Consider the following 11,363-nt stretch of genomic DNA (forward strand, 5'->3'; position numbering starts at 1 on the left):
AGTCTTTAAAAGTACTGTAACTTCTGAATTTTCAATAAAATATTATTTTGCTTGCAAATGCCTTTTTAAATAAATTTGTCTTTTAGAAGGTTAAGTGACACAAATGTCATAAGCTGCAAAGGGCACTGGTATATTCTACTGTAACATTTTAACCAGTCTTGAGGTTGGTTCCTTGGCATGTGACCTTCTACATTGGAAGCTGCTGTTATGCACCACTGAGATATAAGAACGGAAGTTGACTGAAAATGAAAGGTCATACTCAAAACATGACCTGAACTTCCTGCAGAGTAAATGCTGGGAGGGCATTCTGCCTGTGCCACAGCCATGCCATCATTTACCGTTCTCTTAGGGTCAAGACCTACCAGTCACACTAATACGTTTTGCTTGCAGTATGCCAACCCCGAATCAAAGACCATAAAGGTATTTATACCTTGACAGCAATAATTCTGCTCTTGTGAACTTAAGAAAAGGGCATTCCATAGTTCGTCAGAGGAGAAAGACTCTATACCTAAAGGTGCATCGGCAGCCTCATGTGTAATAGTGAACAGCTGAAAGCAACCTAAATATTCAACACTAAGGAAATCATAAATTGTGATATTTTAGCCTACAGTACAATTTTAGCCTCCAGAGCCTACAGTACAATAGTGGTATTTTAGCCTAGAGATTACATTATTCTACTAATGTTGTACTGAAGATTAGTAATTTGGTAAAGAATAAATACAAAGAGTTAATTTTTTAACTGCAGCTCTATAAAAATACGCTTTTGGACCAAGACAGGAAGATAAGCAGGAAGTAAACCATGGTGCTGAGAGAAACAGATGGGTTTTACGTTTTACTGCTTAGTTAAAAGACGGCGTTGAGCTGTAGGAATTGCTTGTATAGTCATACAGATGGCTAACAAACACATGAAAGGATGCTCAACATCACTCATTATCAGAGAAATGCAAATCAAAACCACTATGAGGTACCATTTCACACCAGTCAGAATGGCTGCGATCCAAAAGTCTACAAGTAATAAATGCTGGAGAGGGTGTGGAGAAAAGGGAACCCTCTTACATTGTTGGTGGGAATGCAAACTAGTACAGCCACTATGGAGAACAGTGTGGAGATTCCTTAAAAAACTGGAAATAGACCTGCCTTATGATCCAGCAATCCCACTGCTGGGCATACACACTGAGGAAACCAGAAGGGAAAGAGACACGTGTACCCCAATGTTCATCGCAGCACTGTTTATAATAGCCAGGACATGGAAGCAACCTAGATGTCCATCAGCAGATGAATGGATAAGAAAGCTGTGGTACATATACACAATGGAGTATTATTCAGCCATTAAAAAGAATACATTTGAATCAGTTCTAATGAGGTGGATGAAACTGGAGCCTATTATACAGAGTGAAGTAAGCCAGAAAGAAAAACACCAATACAGTATACTAACGCATATATATGGAATTTAGAAAGATGGTAACAATAACCCTGTGTACGAGACAGCAAAAGAGACACTGATGTATAGAACAGTCTTATGGACTCTGTGGGAGAGGGAGAGGGTGGGAAGATTTGGGAGAATGGCATTGAAACATGTAAAATATCATGTATGAAACGAGTTGCCAGTCCAGGTTCGATGCACGATACTGGATGCTTGGGGCTGGTGCACTGGGACGACCCAGAGGGATGGAATGGGGAGGGAGGAGGGAGGAGGGTTCAGGATGGGGAACACATGTATACCTGTGGCAGATTCATTTTGATATTTGGCAAAACTAATACAGTTATGTAAAGTTTAAAAATAAAATAAAATTTAAAAAAAAGAAAAAAAAAAAAAAAAAGAAGGCGGTGAGAGAAATAGGGTTTTGAGAGAGGAATAGGGAGTTTATAAAGGTTTAGTAGTAGTACATGCTTTTGTTAAAAAAAAAAAATACGGAACATAAAGACCAAAAAAAAACAAAACAAAAATTACAGGGTGTGGATAGGAGTGGGTACATAAGAGAGATGTAAATTCAGAGAGATGTAAATTCAATGAAAAGCCCTATGGAATACTTGTTGGAGAAAAAAAAAGTGACCGTTTTGTAAAATTAACTTTGGGTTTTTTGGTTAAATATAAAAAGTTTAGTGTTTATTCTTAACAGACAAGCACATTCTCTTTGTAAAATTTTGAATTTTACAAACAGATTAATGGAGCTCACATTTCAAAGGGTCCACGGACCCAAGGGGAAAAAATTCTTGGAAGAGGTACATCCGTTTCTGAAGAATGGGTTTGGTTCAAAGTTTCCCCATGGAGGTGGACTCGTTTGCAATGGTATGGAGGTCTTTGGTCGTCACCGTTTCCTGAAGCTGTGAAGTACAGGATGACACGGTAGGAGACAATACAGTGCTTCTCAAATGAGACCTAATGTATTAATCTTGCCAAGGAATTTGGGAGTAACTTCCCCATCCTACGTCCTGGATCTAGATCTGGCCTACAGGACGAGGACTGGACGCTGACCCTCCAACCAGCACTGTGTGGAGAGGAAAGCTGTGCTGGGTGTGGGTCAAGGCTGAGAGGTCTTGAGTAGAACAAGAAAGTGCTGGAAAAAATGGGTAGTGCAGAAGCAAGCAGCTTCAGATCACAGGCCTACGGGGCCTTACATACTTTTGTAGCTTCAGCAGCTCATCACACTATTAGGGCACAGAGTTGGTGCTCAAAACACTGAGCTTGTGACTCCCCTGCTGTAAATCTTTTCTCCTTCCCCAACCTCAGCTGTGTGAAGACCAAGGCCTCCCTATCTCAGCCTCCAGGTTCCAGCAGCACCAGCTGCACCAGCAACACACCACACACCAGCTGGTTTTCATCGGCATGACCATCATGTCTTCATGCTGAAATACTTTCTACTTTCTCCTCCACTGTTTTCTGGCCAAGCCCTGGTTATTCTTAAGATTCAACTTAGGCGTGTCTTCTATCAGGAAGCTTTCCCGTTTACCCTCTCCTCCACCCAGAACTGTGCACTCTTTCCTTCACACTAGAAAACGATCTTAGGTTTACTATCCCACTTTGCACACTAGGGTAATTCAGTTTCTGGGTCTGTCTCTCCATTAAGTTGGGAGTTCTATAAGCATACCATATATGCGTGTGTGTGTGTCTCTCTCTGTGTGTGTATGTAGGCAATTTTGTCAACTATGTTCAATACTAGAAGCCTATCAATCAGGCACTTTGGAGATGGTAAAAAATATTTGTTGAATAAATGGTAAGGAAAGTCATTCATTTAAAGGAATAAAAAGGAAAACCCCATATTAGAGTTCTGATATTTAATAAAATCTTTGCATGCAGGGGCCAAATCATATTTTTGCACTGACTCTTCCAGCCTTGTGGGTATTTATTGAACAACTGTGGCCAACTCTTTTTCACTTTGTATGTGAGCTCAGCAGTTGTCTTACAGAACATCCTCTGAATGAATCAAGCCTTAAACACATATTCAGGAACTTCTGGTAATGGGTGTAAGGTCCTTAAGGAAAAGACTGAAAACCCTCCTTCGCAAACCTTTATGTCTTCATGCTTTATATAAGCAGATTGTTCTGTAGAAAAAAAATCAGAGGTTATACTTTCTATTTATCATATAAAAATATATATATGACCTAGAATGCAAATGTCCATTTCTGCCTAAAAAGAAGTATGTGTCTAAAGTATAATATCTAGTCCTGATATCTGAGGGTATTTTCCTGAACTTTTGATGCTCAAGAGATCCCTGCTGGTAAGAGTCACAGATTTAGATGTTTGGAATCTTCTCGCAGAGGTGAATACTCTCTGGCTGTTCTGAGAAGCTCTGTCTGTACTCGGTTCTCAGTCACACCTGACTCTGCAATCCCATGAATTGTAGCCTGCTGGGCTCCTCTGTTCATAGAATTTTTCAGGCAAGAATACTGGAGAGGATTGCCACTTCCTACTCTAGAGGAACTTCCCAACCCAGGGATCGAACCTGCATGTCTTGCATCTCCTGCACTGGCAGGTGGATTCTTTACCACTAGCGCCCCCTGGGAAGTCCTTTCTGAGAAGCTACCTCTTGTCAAAGTGCGTCGCTCTATACGACGGAGATGGACCTCAGTGCAGGGCAAGAACGAGAACCTATCCGTTTGGGAAAAGTGACTGCCAAGATGATTATTGTGTAAGAATAGCTAGAAGTGAAAATGAAATTAAGAAGAATAGAAATGATAGCTGGACATTGGATTTAGTTTAACTGAAAATTCATTTGCTCCAGTACATTGTGTTTAACGAGGCTTTGCCCAAGTGTATTATTAGCACATAAAGCAGAGTGCTCTGTGGCAATGAGTGACCATAGTCATACCTTTCAGTATAAAACATATGAATTTTGCCACTGGAAAAATACAAGAGACATCAAATTATGCTCCTCTTGGAAAAAAATGGATCTGGGTTATCTTTTTCCTATATGCCGGTAACTCTGGCCACCCAATGTTAATAACCCGTCAAAATCTATATCAAAAAACACTGCCAGAAAACAGTATGGAGGTTTCTCCACAAAAACTAAAAACTGAACTACGATTATGACCCAGAAATTCCACTCCTGGATCTATATCTGAAAAAATGAAAACACTAATTCAGAAAGACGGATGTACCACGTTGTTCGTAGCATCATTATTTATAGCGCTGCTATGAACCTAAGTGTCCATCAACAGATGAATGGAAAAAGACGTGGTGTATATATATACAATGGAATATTGTTCAGCTTTAAAAAAGAAGGAAATCATGCCACTTGCAGCAACTGGAGACCAAACTAGTGGTTCCCAGTGGGGAGAGGGGAGGGGTCAGGGGCAATATAGGGACAGGGGAGTGAGAGGTGCAAACTATTAGGTATGAAATACACTACAAGGATATAGTGTACAACATGGGGGAATGTAGCCAATATTTTGTAATCAACTGTAGATGGAGTATTAGCTCTAAAAATTGTGAATTACTATATTGTATATCTTTAACGTATACAATATTGTTCATCAACTATGCTTCAATAAAAATTACAAATTTAAAAATTTACAAAAAGACCACTGCTGGAAATGGCATAGTATCAGTGGTGGAAGACGCTCATCAAACGGTGTGCCTCAGTGTTTCTCTTTTCAGCCACTGCAGGGGAGGATGCATATGGAGGAAGTACTTGATGACTTAGTGATACTGTAACACAGAAAATCCAAACCACAGGAGAAGGGATGTTCTGATTTAAAGTTTCTTTTGGAGCCATCATGAAGACTGGCGATGTGCTGTGCTCAGTTCTGACAAGGGCCCAGATTCTCACGACAACAGAACACCGTCCCTGAATGCAGACCCATGCACTTCTTGGTTTTCAGGGGTTAATGAACAATCTGTGGTGACAGAGCCTCCTGATCGCAATTTTGTGTTTAAGGAAATAGTGAAAATTATAACTACCATCAAATTGCACCTATTGAATATCCACCTTTCGAGCACATTCTGCCAAGAAATGGGGGTTGAATGTAAAACACTGCTTTTCATCGCTGAGGAATGCTGGCTGGCAGAGAGAAATGTGCTCCTAGGAGCTGTAAAATCAGGGATGGGACATTTCTTCATGATATTAATAATCTCAATAAACACGATTTCTATCATTTCAAATGCAAAGTGCATCTCAGCAATATCTTCAATTATCTTAACAATCCTGAACTCACCGCAGGAGAAATGAACTTTTGCCAGTTTTCCATGGTGAGGATAAGGTGTCAGAATTAAAACAAGACAAGACAAAACAAGCTAGGGTAAAAATGCTCCAGTTACTAGGAAATTGATTCATTCCCAATATTTGATGATTTTATTTCTCATTAGAGAAAACAAGACAGTGAAATCTTGGGTATGCTTAAAAGCCACATCAAGATGCAGCAATAAAATGGAAACAATTGCTTGACAGAATGAAATGTGACCAGGGTAGACTGAGAATTCGTTTGTCACTATCCTCAAGTAAACTCAAACTGCCACATTTCGATATAATTGTGGTCCTAGAGTTTTCAAGGTACTACTTACTAAATCTCTCCATTAATTTCAGGTCTATGTTTGACTTGAATGGGCTTCCCCAGCAGCTCAGCAGTTAAGAATCTGCCTGCCAATTCAGGAGCCACAGGTTCTATCCCTGGGTAGGGAAGATCCCCTAGAGAAGTGGTAATCCACTCCAGTATTCTTGCCTGGGAAATCCCATAGAGAGAGGAGCCTGGCGGTCTATAGTCCATGGGGTCGCAAAAGAGTCAGACACAGCTGAGCGCCTAAACAACAAACAATATTTGACCTGAGTATCCCGATTAATCAGATGGAGCCATCAAGCACTCACATTCCCAATCATCGATAACTGTCATTTTAGCCTCTAATTTAGTAGCAGTAAGAGACAGGAAAGAAGCATAATGCTTGTAGAACCTAATGCTTGAATTATTGAGACAAAAGTGAAAAAGGTTAGCAATGAGATCATGTCTCTTCCACAGACACGAAACAATTATTTTTGCCATTAATATTATGTTCCATTTTTATAACTTAAGTACTTATCGTGTCTCTTTCTATTCACTTAAAATTAATGGTCCGTGAGAACAATGAGCAAACCATAGGGTGGTTTGGGAATAAGAAACATCTGAGAACTGCTGGTGAGAGATAGCTGATGGAAGAAATGGCTGAGGGAATTCTGTAGGCTACTCAAAAGCTGACGGTAACGAAAGTACGCCCCCAAGTGACTTATCCTGGTTGTGACCGTGGAAAATTGGGGATAAGTGCTGAAAACTGGTGGAGGAGGAAACGGCAACCCACTCCGGTATTCTTGCCTGGAAAATCCCATGGATGGAGGAGCCTGGCAGGCTGTGGTCCATGGGGTCACAAAGAGTCAGACACAACTGAAGCAACTTAGTACAGTATAGCACAGCTGAAACTGGAGCAAATCCTGAGATTTGCATTTGATGAAGACAGTTAATATGGGAATAATGGACTCTTTTGAAATTCTTAAAATACAAGTGATGGAAATGATCACATTAGTGTAAACTGATTGCATCATTAGTCACCATTTTTCAATAAAAATTGATATATACTGGTAGAATGACAGTAGATCAGAAACACTTTAAATCTGCCAAGTGATGCAAACAATTTTTCCTCCTGTCAAGAAGATTCATTTGCCAAAATTTCAGCCCAACTAGCCCCTTGTACAGTATTCTGTGCGGTATAGGATAGGCCCTTGCATCTTGTGCGGTATTCTGGGCATCTTCTCTCAGTGATTACCACAGTAAAGCTCATTGAGCTTTGGGAACAAAGAAAAGTAAAAGAACAAATATTTCTGGTATCCATACATTGTATTAGTCTTAGGTCTAGAAACATTGTCACAGCAAGAAGAAAGAGGAGAGAAATTGCCTAGATCCTAAATCTCATTATCATCCTTCAATTTAGCCCCATTTTCAAATTTTATGAACTCAATGAAATCGCATCATAATAGATGCAGGGGGTAGGAAAAAATTGCTATAAAGATATCAGGACAAGTAATATAGCTGCTGTAACAAATCACCCCTATATTCTTAGCGATCTTGTAGAGACAGTAGTTGAGCAGTCCTAAAGAGAGATTTTAGTTCTCTACACAGGAATTGAATGTGGAATGGCATCCCACTCCAGTACTCTTGCCTGGAAAATCCCATGGATGGAGGAACCTGGTGGGCTACAGTCCATGGGGTCGCTAAGAGTCGGACACGACTGAGCGACTTCACTTTCACTTTTCACTCTCCTGCATTGGAGAAGGAAATGGCAACCCACTCCAGTGTCCTTGCCTGGAAAATCCCAGGGACTGGGGAGCCTGGTGGGCTGCCATCTATGGGGTCGCACAGAGTCGGACACAACTGAAGCGACTTAGCAGCAGCAGCAGCAACCTGGATGGAAACCAGGAATCGTAGCCACTAAACCGCCAAGGGCTAGAGGCTAGAAGCAAAGTGGCCCTGAATATTCATGAAAGAATGTTTCAAGGAGGCAAAGTCTGTGAAAACAACTACAAAGTTTAGAGACTTGAGAGACACACAGCAAAACATGTGGGCTAGTACACAGAGAAACAGATTGTTTATTTAAAATTGAAACAAGGCAGAAAGACACACCCATGGAGAGTGCAGGCATCCTGAGGTGACTTAAGTCACCACATAGGACAGTTCTTTGAGGTCTGTGTTTATTTTTGGCCTTGCTTCTTTCCTCCCACCTGACTGGTCCTAGGACTCTCCCCAAGATGTGCTCACCACTTTTTGCTGACAGCTTCCAGCCCTGAGGGCTGTGGGGGTATGTCCACGTATGTTATGGGCTTGCACCCCCCTCTCTTTTGACCCGCAAGGAAACTTCCACGTGCAGATTGGGAAGTTTTCCTTGACCTCTGGAATGGGCACGTTATCGCTTCACCTCAGCCGAGCTCAGCTTTCGCCACGAACTTTGTCCTTAGAGTGTCTGGATGAGAACAAATTGCAGTTTTACTCAACTTGACAAACACCAGCTGTCCAGCCCAGGGGCCCATCCGTCTCCTACCTCATTAGTCCTGTATCACAGCAAAAATTCTCCGTCTTGACCAGGTCACAGTATGCTCTACACTGAGGCTGCCTCTTCCATGCAGGGCGGGACACAGTGATAGCCAACTGTCTGCGTCGTGTGTCACTGCTGCGTTCACCTCCAAGGCTGCCGTGGGAGAGAACGAGCCGGCTCACTGCTGCATCCACCTGCAAGGCTGCCGTGGGAGAGAACGAGCCGGCTCACTGCTGCATTCACCTGCAAGGCTGCCGTGGCGGAGAACGAGCCGGCTCACTGCTGCATCCACCTGCAAGGCTGCCGTGGCGGAGAACGAGCCGGCTCACTGCTGCATCCACCTGCAAGGCTGCCGTGGCGGAGAACGAGCCGGCTCACTGCTGCATTCACCTGCAAGGCTGCCGTGGCGGAGAACGAGCCGGCACGCGAGACCTTTTGTGGAGTTCTGTGTCCAGACCTGGAAGAGCATTACAGAACTTCTGCCCGCCTCCCAGTGCCTGGACCCTCACCCCACAGCCTGGGTTACCAGTTCCAGGAGGGGCTGGGAAGGTGTTGTCCTGTGCACCTAGGAAGAGGGAACGGGATTGGCAATCACGCAGGAAGTCTCAGGTGGAGATGTTAATAAAAAATACTACATAATTAGGCTATTAAGATCCAAAAAGCATATACATTTTAAACATAAAGCACAATACTTCAAAGAAAGTTTGAGCTGAAGGGTTTTGATGGAATTAGACTATGGACCCCTGAGAAAACACATTCACACACTTATATCTCACACACACAAGAGCTATCTCAGTAAAGATGTTTGAGAAGCTGGTAGCAATGTGCTCAGACTGAGCTAACCACACTTCCTCATCTTCATCTTGGTGATCTGCATCAGAGAGCTGATCTCTGCACACAAATACACAATCTGCACACTTAGCACAAAGCTCCCTCTCACATCTTCCCTCCAGTTCAGTTCAGTTCAGTCACTCAGTAGTGTCTCTTTGCAACCCCATGAACCACAGCACGCCAGGCCTCCCTGTCCATCACCAACTCCCAGAGTCCACCCAAATTCATGTCTATTGAGTCGGTGATGCCATCCAACCATCTCATCCTCTGGCATCCCCTTCTCGTCCTGCCCTCAATCTTTCCCAGCATCAGGTTCTGTTCCAATGAGTCAGTTCTTCGCATCAGGTGGCCAAAGTATTGGAGTATTCCCTCCAGCCACTCTCTCAATGGAGATAACCATTAAGGGATGGAAAGATGGAAACAACTGACGTAATGATCTAATTACCACTGTGATCTGAACAAAGAGACCTCAACATGGGAATCTGAAAGAAGATGATTGAGGATTAATTGCTGCTGTAAAAACGGTGGAAGGAATCTAGTTTGTTCAGATTTTAAGATTAAATAAAGGAGAAACTTCACAGTGGAGAGGGATATGGGATGGCGTTTCATGTGTGTCCACTTCAGAAATCTGCATGTGATTTTCTCTTCAAAATAATTGCTCTCTCTCTCAAAGTTGCTCAGTTGTGTCCAACTCTTTGTGACCCCATGGATTATAGCCATCCTAGCTCCTCTGTCCATGGGGTTCTCCTGGCAAGAATACTGGAGTTTGTAGCCATTCCCTTCTCCAGGAGATGTTCTCGACCCAAGGACTGAACCCAAGTCTCTCACATTGCAGGCAGATTCTTTACTGTCTGAGCCACTAGGAAATCCCCAAATAATGGTAGAACTAAACATGTGTTGTACAAGGAATGCAGTCATGAATGAAATTTAAAAGTCCCTTTCGCGGATGAACCTGTTTGAAGGACAGGAAGTGAGATGCAGACGCAGAGACCAGCAAGTGGGCCCGGGGAGAAGGGGAGGCGGGATGGACCGGGAGAGCAGCACTGCCGTCTGTACACACCGTGTGTGACACGGACGGCTAATGGGGAGCTGATACACAGCACAGGGAGCTCAGCTCGGTGCTCGGTGATGACCTAGCGGAGTGGTGTGGGGGTTCAAGGGGGAGGGGATATACGTATACATACAGCTGGTTCACTTTGTTGTATGGCACAAACTAACACAGCATTGTAAAGCAATTATATGGCAATAAAAATGATATTCACAAAGCTATTAGCAGTATATCTAGAAAAAATAAACAAAAAACCAAGTTATCCAAAAGAAATCTATGTTCACTTTCTCCTGAACTTATATGCATATTGGCAGAGCATCTGAGCAGCCATGATAAAAATTGCATTTTCCAGCAAAAAGCAAAGCAAAACAGTCCCTCTGAACACAGCAAAGTGTCAATAAACATTTGATGAATTGAGAAACAGGTAAAAAATGGTATTGAAGTACTGACAGCTCCTAAATATAGCACCCTGTCATTTTTTCATTAAAAAGATAAAGTCAGTAATTAGACTTACTGTTTTGAGAATTAATTTTCCAGAATTTCAATAATATTAAACATGTAATCATTACATGACTCTAAGTAAATATTTATAAGTTTCATGTTGTTAAGTAAAAAGCGTAATTTGATGTAGTTGGAATGCATACATCTGGAGATAACAGTTAGCAATGAAATGAATCAAACTTCTACAGTAGAGTGCAAAACCCACCCAGTCACAGATTAACTCTGTGATTTGCAAATATTTTCTTCCAGAGTGTATCTTGCCTTTTTATCCTTTTCACAGGACATTTTGCAAAATAAAGATTTTAACTTTGATAAAGTCCCATTGATATACTTTTGATTTTATAGATCACACTTTGGTTTCAAGTCTAAGGATTCTTTGTCTTGATCCAGATCATAAGGATTTTCTTTTTTGTTTAAAACAAATTTTACATTTTTACCTTTTACATTTAAGTTCATGATCCACTTTGAGAGAATTTTTAAGGTATGACACTT

This window comes from Bubalus bubalis, chromosome 5, assembly GCF_019923935.1.
Source record: "Bubalus bubalis isolate 160015118507 breed Murrah chromosome 5, NDDB_SH_1, whole genome shotgun sequence".
Taxonomy (NCBI): domain Eukaryota; kingdom Metazoa; phylum Chordata; class Mammalia; order Artiodactyla; family Bovidae; genus Bubalus; species Bubalus bubalis.